Below are 9,131 nucleotides of genomic sequence, written 5' to 3' on the forward strand. Positions count from 1 at the left end.
GTTAACCAAAGGTTTTACTCGTCTCATGTTTTAAATGCTAGCCAGGCACATCGACCGCTTCTCAGACCTATTCAAGATGGTCTGTTACATTAGTGTTAATAGAGCAAAAACGTTAGGATTCATTCCATTACCTGACTAAATTCTATAGACTTGGAAAAATGATGTTCTCCTTGAAACCTAAAAAGAATTCAGCATTCCTGTTGGTATATATTGTTTCAATGTGGTTTAAGTACAAAACTTTAAAATAAACAAGCAGGCAAGGAAAGTCCATTGAATTTACAAAGCGCTTGGGATGGGTCAAATACACCCTACTCTATTGACCTCTGACATGGATACCTGCCTCGCTCATATTCTAGAACTGAAAGCTGCAGTGAAAGTGTTAAAACAGATGCTAGATCTTCTCAGGGGTAACATTTATCAGATTTTGATTTTATGGGAGATACTTTCACAACAAAGGGGGGGGCTGTTGAGGCCTAGCATTGGAAACTCAAGAGCAACTGCCACACTAGCACTAGCCTCTATTAACTCTAGGGAGAGCTTGTTGAGGCCAGTGTATTTGACCCAAGTAGCAACTAGACAACTATAGACCCATAGTCCGATGCTTAACCCTGATGTCCCAAGACCCGGCAGTAGAAACAGAAACACTGCCCTAACCTTTGGTGGTGAAAGAGAAGGGGTCTGTTTAAGGAGGAGGAATCATTTAAATAACCATTTCAAGACTAGGTTTTGATTGGCAATGATTAACGTCTCCAAATTGTCAGATCCTGTGAACTTTGAAGACGAAGAGTCCATAAAAAACAAAGTAGTCCACTGGATAAGACCTACCAGGGGTTGTTATTCAGTCATCAGGGATGACATTATGGCGGCTAGAAGATGTTCCAATGCTGCAATACCCTCTGATACAATTGAACTAAGGTTTAGGGACAAGCATATCATTGATGGCCTTGTCACGTTAAACATCCGGCCTTGCCCCCACTACAAAATTAAGTATACAGTTTAAATATAAAGATGCAGGAGGAAGGGGAATGATGCAATCTGGCTAAACTGTCTACTTGCCAGATACTAGGTCTGGGCTTGATAACTATGATTGACTTGGATGTTTTAGGTACTTTCTCTCAGCATCAACTACAAATAAAAGGGGCCTGTGTAGGCACGTGTGTGTAACTATCCGGTGTTACTGGGAGTGGAGGGCAAAGAGCAAGTAGATTAACAGGGCAGTTGGAGGTCGCAATTAGTACAGAAGGTGGAAGAATCCATAAAGAATTCTTACATATTAAGATCTACAGATACGCTTGTATCTCAGAAAAATAGTCATTTAATTGTTTTTAAAAAGGGAACAAGATGCGGGGGAATTATTCCTGCTAATACTCAGATAGGACTTATCCCTTTGAGTTTTCAAGCGGACTCTGTTGAGGGTGCTGATTATCTACCATTTTGTCCCCTTAATGGTGCCTACATTAACTGCGTTCCATCAATAACTTAAATAATTTCTTGGAATGTTGCAGGATTGAAGGCTAAGCTGATACTTCTGTGGTGGTGTAATTGTATTGTCAATTATGATATATGCTTTTTCAAGAAACTTGGTGTATAAGTCCTGTTCATAGATTGGGTTTTTTGACATAGTTTATTCCAGCAGAGAATAGTAAAGGGGGAGGCTAGCGGGTTGTTTGATTACATTAGTTAAGTCCTCCCTGAAGTGCAAAATTCGACAATTGAAAATCGACAGTGAGGATATATGAGGTATTGAAGTAATTTGCGGTAGAAGTCTACCATCTCACTTTTTAATATCTATGCGAGAGGGGAGATGGGTGGGACTGACTTGCCAATGATTCAATCCTTGGAAGTCTTCTTGGCTAGACAACAGCCAGGGGTATACCAGATTCTTGCTGGTGATTTCAACACCACTTCTGAGCCCCTTGATAGGAATTGGGTTGAAATCGCAGCAGAGGAGGATTAAAGATGGGCTATTACCCGCCCCCCTCACACCCCTCCCCGCCGGAGATTGCCCCATTTAAGAGTTGGACATGGGCTGACCTCCAGCTGAAGGCGATTCCTATTGAATTTGTTAAGCAAGCAGCAAATGGGAGGACTAAATCTGATCGTAAAGGGGCATATACATTTGACAATTCTAGGTCAAAAAGCTGCATTGATTATGTTATGGTTGATCTGAATCTGTGGCATCTTGTTGATGATATGACTGTACTACGAAGGGAAGAGAGTGATCATAACCCTCTAAGTCTTAAGATGGGGGATTTAGTCAATGGGTTTTGGGTTGACTGCTCAATCTTTACTAGAACTAAGAATATCAAATATTGAAGGCCTTAAATGGCTGGTAATTAGTGAGAAACCTGAGATACTGTATTGTAAAGATGTGACCAAGAATAAATGTGAGGTTGTTAAAATGCACTCTGAGCTCTTTGAGGAGATTGGCGCTCATTTTGGAGCCCCATGTGTAGGTAAAAAGTTGGTGTATGGTGGTGGGGGTAGCTGGTTTATTAGAGAGTGAAGAAAGCCAAGACGGGTACTAGCTGAGTCCATAAAAAGGAAAAACTCTCCTCTGATAGCTTCCACCAGGAAATTGTGTAAGTTGTCATTGGGTGGGGCCACAAAGAGTGGGATGACAAGAGATGGTGAGATCTAGTGGAGTCTTGTGTGTCCAAGGATGCCCTTCGGTTTTTGAAGTGAGTGGCCAGAAGAGAACCTACAGCAGGGCTTGAGCCCCAGAATAATGTTACTTCAACAGATTGGTTCAATCACTTCTCAGCCCTATAATATGATGTCTCAAACTTGGGTGGAATATCTTTGAACACCTCACTGATTAATTTCAATTTGCCATCCTTCTCTAGGGATGATGTTCTAATTCACTGGCCACCTTTTATAGAGGAAAGCTGCTGGCTCAGATAGTATCCCATTAAATGTCTACCTCCATGATATAGATGAGTGGCCAAATTATATACTGGTCATTGCCAATCCTATTCCGTCAACTTGGCAGGGTGCGGAAGTGGTCCCAGTGTATGAAAAGGGGGACAAGATCTTTCCAGCTATTATATGCCTATTAATTTAATTGAATACCTGCAGAAAGTTTTTTTTTTGCCAAATGGTACTAGTAAAGATCCAACATTGGGTAAAAAGTAACGACCGTATTAGCCCATTACAAACAGGTTTTAGACCGAAGACATGGACAATAGATTTGCTATAATATATTGGTAGAAGAACTTGATTTGTAAGTGTGATTTATATGTCACCTTTGTCTACCTCAAATCTGTGTTTGATTTGGTACCATGTTCAAGGCTTTGGGCAGTTTTGGAAGATATGGGGATGCCTCTTGACATATCTCTGTCAGACTGCATAAGAGTAACTTCGCTCCAGTTCGGTTGGGCTCACAGGGACAACAGACTGAAAAGATTCCTGTGTTAAAGGGCGTCTAGCAGGGATGTGTACTGGCCTCTACTTTATTTTCTTCATTTTGTAGATAGCCTGGTACACTATATTTTAACAATCAAGGCTGATGCTCCTTGCCTGGCAAAGGGTAAGTTACCTTTATTGCTATTAACCTCTGAAGCTCCTAGCGGTTTTAAAACTTCTGGCAAGCTTTAGTGTTTTGGTGTTTTTACAGTGTGGTTTAGAGATGAATGTCAAAAATGAAATGTTTGGCATTTATTCACTGTAAGAAATTCAAGGGCTAGTTACCTCTGGTGATCGACCTAGTAGAACAGATGGACTCATTTATATTTGGGTACTAAACTTTCTCCCAATTTATCTTGGGGACAGCATATTTACAATGCAACTATAAAGCATAGGCAGAGAACTGGAGTTATTTTAAAATAATATTGTGCCTTTCATAATAGGCCTGTTGAAAATCTACAAAGCAAAAGCTTTAGGAGCTGCTATGTATGGCACTGAGCTCTAGGGGCTTGCTAACATTACAGGCCTTGTGAAGTCAGAGAATACATTTATAAGAGAGCTGGTTTCGCTCCCCATTAGAACCTGCCTGCATCCTCTATTTATGGACTTTGGTATGTAAAAACTGGGACACTATGCAGCGGCCCTAGAAGAGATAATCAAGCTGGACAAAGGTAAAAAATGTCCTTGGTACTCCTCAGTAGGGCCGCTTTTGAAAGCGATTGACCTTGGTGATTTAGGTCTCTATCCTGAGGTCGAGAAAATATCTCCAAAAGGCGTGCTGAAAAAATACTATTGGACCTATTCCCTACTATGGCAGGAAGAGTGTATGGTTGGGGACACAATGTTTACTGATGAATTTTTAAATTTTAAGGCTCCCAATGTGCTTGAGCAACATTAGGATTTGGTTACTGTCCCTTTAGATAGGTAACTTTGCCATCAGTTTAGAGTGGGCACACTCCCCGTTAAGGCATTTACTACAAAATGCGATGGTGTATCTAGTGAGAAGTGTCAGTTTTGTGTAAGCCAAAAAGAAACCATCAGGAGCGTGTTATTTGTGTGCCCAGTGTATACTAGATTTAGTTCTTTTTTGGATTGCACCAGTGTGTAGACTTCTGGGCGCCTCAAGCCATATGATTGTTTTAAAAATACTACGTACTGATCCATCTCCTTTGCATGTCTGTGCAGTTGCAAAATTCTTGGGCTTGATGTGGGCAAAATGGATGGTTATTATTGCTGCTAAGTGATTTTTAAGACGGTGCACAGTTTTTAAATGATTTTTACTGCATTTTGTAGTGTGACATCAGTTGTAGTTAATTTATTGGGATGAGTTATTGACTCTAATTAAGGACATGGATAGGTTGTGTATGATCAATTTGATAACTTTATTGTGCCCATGTATCATCTCTATTTATTTGCTTACTGTTATGGCATAAGCCAAAATAAAGTTATTTGAAATTGAAAGCACCGTTGAAACATTACTATATTATCAGAAATTATTTGCAGACTTTTGTTTTAGACCCCGGTAGTGGTTTCTAGCCGATTTAATCTGTTAGTACTCTTACATGTCTAACTGGAAACTGATTGGGTGATTATCACTCAAAAACCATTGATTGACTCGGTTATGGTTTACTCCATTATACAAACTCCTTTATGTTGAGATTAATCTGTAGCTCATGCAATGTTTTCACAGGTAGGCTAGAGTAGTAAAGACCCGCGTCAAGCCAACTGCAGTTTTCAGTTAGCAGGATATTACTGAAGACTTTTGTGCAGCTTCAGCATACTGTAACACTTGCATGGGGACTTATAAAACACTAATAGGTATAGCTTTACCCCAAGAGATTTTGTCTCTCTGAATATTGTTGAGCAGGAACCCTTGCCTTTAGATGGTTAATGCGGAACCTGAGGACCACAAATGCTGTTGGATCCTTCAATTGACATTTTCTCTCTTTGCAGAGACGCTGGAAACGGTGCTGGCTCGGTGGATGCAGTTGAAAATCTTTACCCAGAAAGAATACATGGTAACTTTTCAGTGGGTTTTGATCTACTTCAAGCAGCACAAGACACTTCCCAATCCTGAGTAGACGATGTCTTCTTTAAGTGGGTGTCACTACAAGTGGAGCAGCTTGTCAAGAAAAATGCTTACTAGCCCTGGCAAAATCCGTGCAATGAGGCATTTATTTCTAAACTGCACAACGTTTTTTCTGCAAGCACTTTTAGACCGCGTAGTTCACATACACCACAGCAGGCCACAGGTGTAACCGGGTCTGGGTAAGCAGGCTAGGTTTGCTGACTCTGATAACAAGCACATGTCCTGTAAATAGTGACAAACGTCAGGACAGTCTCTATTAAAAAAAAAATCTGCTTTTCTCAAGACTTGTTTGAAAGGCTAGTTGCTCCAGCGTGGCCTTGGGGGATTGATTACCCATGATAGTGGTTTATTTAGGGATTTACTAACAGCCCTTCATACTTTTCATCACAGTATATTGCAAGCAAACCCCTAGTTATTTTCTGTCCCAACAAAGATATTGCAGCCAGGTCTCGCTTGGAGAGGCGAGATCCTTTCAGTGAGCCAGTCTTTCTGCTCACAACCCTGAATCAAAACGTGGAGGAATACTTCCTGCAAATCTGGGATTTACTATAGTCTACTGTTTCTGTCATCTGTTAATTATTGTTAATTTTAAGACCTTATTTTGTATTTCCTGCGTGCAATTCTCAGACCCCTTCTCCTTCTGATCATATCCACATTTGAATCCAGACAGTTTAACTCTCACTGCGGAGAATGCATCACCTAATTCCTATATATTGACTTTCTTGTATGTTCTCTCTACACGTTCTAGTTCATTTTTTTCCAATTCTTTTCTAATAACTCGGTTATAATTTATTGATGCTTTCAACAGTATATCTTCATTTTTTTTATATGTAAACGTGATCATGCCAATGCATATTCAGAACAATTATTATAATTATTTATGATCATTGCCTTTCTAGAAAAAGATGAAATATATGTAACTAAAATTCGAGCAGGCGTCTGGACAGGGCAGGTTTCCAGTGCCGTCACCTGAGCAACCCCCCCTAGATGGTGTGGGCCTCCTACGCCGCTTTTTAACTCAAGGAGCAATTCCAGCTCTTATCTTAGGTCTAACATAAAGGGGGCACAACAGACTCCTCTTTGCACACACTACCTGTTTAGGAGACACTTTACCTCCACACCCCCCCTTTATCTACCAAGTGAGAGGGTAATATTTTTACCCCCCCACTACACATAGTCTGGGGATCTCTCCCCACACTCTTCACCTCTACTGGTCCTGATGAAGCGCCATGGATCACTCTGACCACTAATAGGCGCGAAACATGTCGACCATTTGACCTGTACTTTCAGTTACTACTAAACACATCACGTTTTGATTAGTAACAATTTTTTTCACGTATTTTAGTGTACCAAGGGTGCCTTCTTATTAAATTAGTTTCCCAGGTAACCCTTAGGTATTTTTATTCCTGCACACACCACAGCCACTACCGACCCTTGTACTCCCCCTCCACATACCCGCATGCACCAATCGGCAGCTCTCTTAAAAGATCTCCGCTAAAGAGACCCTTCGGGGGACCCGTAGGGCATTGCACCGCCGGCCCGACGAGGAGCACCGCCCGATGATGAAGCATGACATCCCTCGGGGTGTGTGAGGGCAACAAGAGACACTTATGCTGTCTCCCCCCCATCCTGAGTACCCCATCCTAGACCTCTAACACATAGACCCTTCTCTTTACTTTCCCCTTGTTGAGGTACGGTCTTGGTTGACTTTCAACCATACCGACCCTGGAACAGTGCCTTCTAGTAATTACCCCACTAAAATATAATAACCCCTTCTACACATCAATAAACATAACTTTTTATGGGTGCCCCAAGTAACCCTTATCTATCCAAAGTCATGAGTGTGTACCTCTCTGCGCTAGGCTGGGAAATTCATGCTATCATAGGCCAAATATCTGCTAGGTTTCCACTCACTTGGGCCAGTTTGAATAAAGAAACCAATGTAATGTAGTATACATTTTGACATGATGTTTACCAGGTTATGGTATTCCATCTAAAGTAAAGTGATCAGACAATACTACTGAAATGCTCGACTTTTTGGCTTTAAAAAGCTAACAAACTCATGCCCTTTCCAACAATACAGTTGAAAACCAAAGTGAGTCTGTGATGAAATTGTTCTGAACTGAAAAGGTCCTAGAGAATTTGTAGACTAAACAATATTTCACAGCTGCCTGACAGTTGTAGAGAATATAAATCCTGTTAGTTACCCCATTCACAGTGAAATTGAGAGAACGGTTTTAATTGATTCTGATGTAATGTGAGTGTAGTTTCTGAAAAAAGTGCCCATATGATGGTTCTCGTGATAAAGTTGTCCGTAAATGCACAAGAAAGTCTGTTTAATCCTTGCAGGATCATTACTCCTCCCCCCACCCCATAAATTGGCTCATGAACATCTGCTAGAAATGTTTCAGAGGTCCCCTGGTGTGATTCACGCACTGGAATGTGCCCTCTCCTTCTAGGTGTGTTGAACCATAGTCTGAGAATTGGCTAGTTTCTAATGAGAGCACTCTTCCTATTGTGCTTGTGTAAACCTTTCCCTTTGGAAAAAAAAATTTATTCAATACTTTTAATCATAAATTATATCAGTATTTATATACACAGCAGACATTCCAATATGTAATACATAATTTGCCTACTACATAATCTAGACAACACATCGTAAATGCTATATCGACATATTCAAATTCATGATCTGTCCGACAAACAATATACAGCAGACACAAATGGTACCAAAATGTCAATTTAAGTTATTAATATATAAATCAGCAGCAGAAAATCAAAAAATCTTTTGTTCCATTGTTGGCATTAAGAATAGCTCCAACAATTAATTAAAATTAATCATCATAATACCCCACAGGCTAACACTTGTTCTTAAACCCGATCAAAAATGGTGCATATAGTGAAAGTCTAAATATCAAGTTGAGAGTGGATCACTGGTCCTGAAAGAACCAAGGTTAGCATCAACAGTTCGTAGACTGTTAAGAAACCCTCAATCACGTTTATCGCAGGTGGTATTGCAGCGGTATGTTCGATTATCCGCTTGTGCTTAACAACGTGACAGCATCATCATTGGGTTACTTTGTGCTTCCTCCACCCGGAGGTTCTTGCCTCTGGTTTTTTCAGTAGTGATCGTAGTAGTGAGAATGTACAACCGTGTGTGGTGAAGTGATCCTAGTGAGTGTAAGTTAAAAAGCTCGTAGAACCAGTCAATAATTTTAATAGAACTGGGTTCGAGTTTGTTAAAAACGCTTTGCGTGACCCTTAGGGGCACAAGATAGGGCTGAAACATGTCAACCTCTTTTCTGGACATTTTCACATAGTGCACCAGACCCTAAAGCGTCTGCCTTTGCACGTAAAGCGTTTTTAACAAACTCGAACCCAGTTCTATTAAAATTATTGACTGGTTCTACGAGTTTTTTAACTTGCACTCACTAGGATCACTTCACCACACACGGTTGTACATTCTCACTACTACGATCACTACTGAAAAAACCAGAGGCAAGAACCTCCGGGTGGAGGAAGCACACAGTAACCCAATGATGATGCTGTCACGTTGTTAAGCACAAGTGGATAATCGAACATACCGCTGCAATACCACCTGCGATAAACGTGATTGAGGGTTTCTTAACAGTCTACG

This window comes from Triturus cristatus, chromosome 9, assembly GCF_964204655.1.
Source record: "Triturus cristatus chromosome 9, aTriCri1.1, whole genome shotgun sequence".
NCBI lineage: Eukaryota > Metazoa > Chordata > Amphibia > Caudata > Salamandridae > Triturus > Triturus cristatus.